Raw genomic sequence first — 3,274 nt, 5'->3', positions numbered from 1 at the left:
CAAATAGACTTCATAGTAGCGACAGCAGCATGTAGTAGCTGTATTAGTAGTAGTAGTTTTTGTTGTTGTAGTAGGTGTTGTTGTTGTAGTAATTGATGTAGTAGCAGTAGTGTTTTTTATATCAGTAGAGGTTGTGGTGGTAGTAGTAGTAGTAGAAGTAGTAGCATTAACAGTTTCTGTAGCAATAGTAGTAGCAATAGAAGTAGCAGTAGTAGCAGTTGTTGCAATAGTAGCAGTTGTTGCTGCTGTTGCTGCTGCTGTTGCTGCTGTTGTTGTTGCTGCTGTTGTTGTTGCTGCTCTTGCTGTTGTTGTTGCTGCTGTTATTGTTGCTGTTGTTGTTGGTGGTGGTGTTGTTGATGCTGTAGTAATTAAAGTAGTAGTTCTGCAGAAGTAGGAGTAGTTGTTACTTTCAAAGCAATTTCTACAAGTTTAAATTCCTTAACCCTGTCCAAGTGGTATACACACACTGTTTATTCTCAATATCAAACTCAGCAAGTCCAGGTTGTCAAATAACAATCTATCTGATAACCCCAGCGTGTGCTTTGCATCAGATGTTGGGTATGTTTGCTGCAAACCTATTGGTTATAAGATATAACAGCCTTTTCTAATTGGCTGAATTCAAATACAAAAAAGTTTACCTGTTAGATTGAAACATGAAACATGGTGGACAATGTACTGGTTTAACTTGTTAAAATAAAGTTAAAGAAATTTAACAAACAGAAGAGTTCATGAGTTTTTCCATTACAAACACTTTCTTAAAATACTTATGTATTTATATCATTTGGAAAGTGACACAAAATATTGCTAAAGAGTGATGCATACAGTGTTTGAGCAGTCTGTCTAGGAATAGAACAACAAATGAAGGTTTGTGATTTTTATTATTTCTAAATATTCCTTTAAATTTAATCTTCTTATGACATTATTGTAGACCTTTTTATGTGCTATTTGAGGTTTTAGTATGGCAAATATTAGTTTAAAAGCAGATGTCACCCAAATTTTCACCAAATTTTCACTTAGTGGAGTTTGCAGGTTGAAAAAGGAAGTAATAAGCCCTATGTGGAGAAATTAATAATGTTGAATGTAGTATCGGAATTTTATCATGCAAGGTTATGGAACTGAGGCTAAGGAAGTTTTGTACTGTGCATGGTGAGCACTCAATGCTCATTAATGGTGTTAATGTTTATTATTATCCCCCGCCATAGGCGGAGGGATATTGTTTTGGCGTTGTCTGTCTGTCCTTCCATCCTTCCGTCTGTCCGTCTCTCCATCCGTCCGTAGCCATATCCTGGAAGTGCTTTGGCGGATTTCATTGAAACCTGGTTCGAGTATATATATGGATAAGAGGATGATGCACGCCAAATGGAATTGTACACTATCTGTTAAAAACGGGGTTATGGCCCTTTGTATCTTTAAAAAATGCTTGTTTGAGTGTCAAATATAATACTTATGTGTCCAGAAGCATATTGGCGGGGGATATCAATTCAACGTATTTGCTTGTAAATAAAAAATTAAATCAATGGAATTGGTTTTTAGGTATCTGAGTGTGCATTTTCATACCAATAGAATTACACATCATTCTAATTATAGCAATAATAAATTTGTACTAATCATACCAACAAATTAAGTTATGCTTAGTGCTTTGCGATGTATTCACTTCGTTTTTAGTTCTCTTTCTAAAGACCATTTAACAACTTAATATTTAAAACAATTCGTGAATTACGTACCCTATACACTTTCATTATGTGCTTTAATTACCATTAACCAGTTGATGGAAGATACTGCAGAGTTTGGCAGGGAAATAATCCAACAGCAAAGCGGCTCTTTAAGCGCATTTACCTAAAGGACTTACAGGGCCACAAATTCATGGTAAATATTGTCATGCCCTGGGCTAGATAAGTTATTTAATGTTAACCACCTGAAAGTATTTTGTCTTTTTGGAATTCAATATATTGGTCTTAGTCAGTTACACTTTTCTGGATCCTGGGATAACTTTAAAAGTTCTAAGTATTTTTTCATGAAACTTGAAAAATGAACAGATGACAATAAGGACATTTTGCACGTCATTTCATGTTGTTTATAATGCAAGAATTCTGGTTGCTATGGCAACAAATATATTTAACAAACTTAAAATAGTGAAGTTAAACAGGTAGGGGACCATATTGCTTTGCAATCTCTTGTTATAGTTTGAATGTAAATAACTCTTTGCTTTAGACATTTTTATGATTTTTTATTCTGTAGAGCACATGTGAGCAGTATACAATGTACCTCATACCAAAAAGGACCCGGAGGCAGTGACTGGTGTTCAATATTCTCAGAAGAAAAGGAAAATGGCAGTGGAAGACTTGGACAAACATTTTTAAAAACTAGCCTCTGTGTTAAGCCTGGCAGACTGTGGCTGGTGACATGTTTTATTTTGGTTACTTCTTGTATAAAAGAGACCAGTTATTTATTTTGTGAATTGTATTTTGTGTTTGTTTTTTGTCTTAATTTATTAGGTTTTTTTTTAATTTAGGAATTTGAAACTTGGATAATTGAATAAAGTCCGTGTTCAACAGTACTGAGCATACTATAATAAATAACAAATTTACAACAGTTGTTAATTTGTTTTGATTATTATTAACTATGCTCAGTACTTGAATACTGGCTGTCTGCATAGGAATTTGTTTTCTAGAAAGTTGGTTTCAGACTTAAATATTTGAAGTTAACATTCGGAACTTTTCTAGAATTGTACTGGAACACATCAACTAGAACTGAACTGTTATCATACTGAAAGTGTTCTAGAATTAATAAGGAACAGTTGTTGAACGTTAAAATTTATGAGAAAAAACTCTAGAACAATTGTGCGTGATGTGTGTGTGCATGTAATTGTGTGTGTTTATGAACATATGTGAGAAAGGAAGCATACTTGTCATAAGAGAAATGTAAAATTCTACTTCTATGTTTTATATTTTGCCTTTTATAAGTTTTTCTTTTCTCACCTGTATATGCGGGCATGTTTATGGATGTGTTTTTGAATGTGTGCATGCATGCCTGTGGTTAAGAGAGTTGGTACTTTATGAAAATGTAAAACCACTCATTTTTGACTGTGACTGCATGTGTGTGGTTAATGATTGATGCCAGATCTTGTTCTTGTTTAACTTCTATGATGAAACCTTTAAGTTACATTCACATTTGTTTTTCAAAATGATAAAATGCCTTTGATCTATAATCTGTTTTTTTCTATTTTATTCCAGTGTTTTATTAAATTCCATAGCTTTTCACGGAATTCCATATA

General features: G+C 33.5%; 1 long non-coding RNA gene across 1 annotated transcript; it reads left to right on the top strand.

The window, feature by feature from the left end:
• Nucleotides 1-230: 230 nt before the first annotated feature.
• Nucleotides 231-3,048, top strand: LOC127836121 (uncharacterized). The gene is made up of 3 exons (XR_008028605.1): nucleotides 231-864; nucleotides 1,766-1,866; nucleotides 2,239-3,048. It is a non-coding gene; the product is annotated as an uncharacterized LOC127836121 (long non-coding RNA).
• Nucleotides 3,049-3,274: the final 226 nt, after the last annotated feature.

This window comes from Dreissena polymorpha, chromosome 6 (assembly GCF_020536995.1).
Source record: "Dreissena polymorpha isolate Duluth1 chromosome 6, UMN_Dpol_1.0, whole genome shotgun sequence".
NCBI classification, from domain to species: Eukaryota; Metazoa; Mollusca; class Bivalvia; order Myida; family Dreissenidae; genus Dreissena; species Dreissena polymorpha.
Note: the sequence above shows the minus strand (reverse complement) of the source record. Positions and strands in the feature narration are given on the sequence as shown.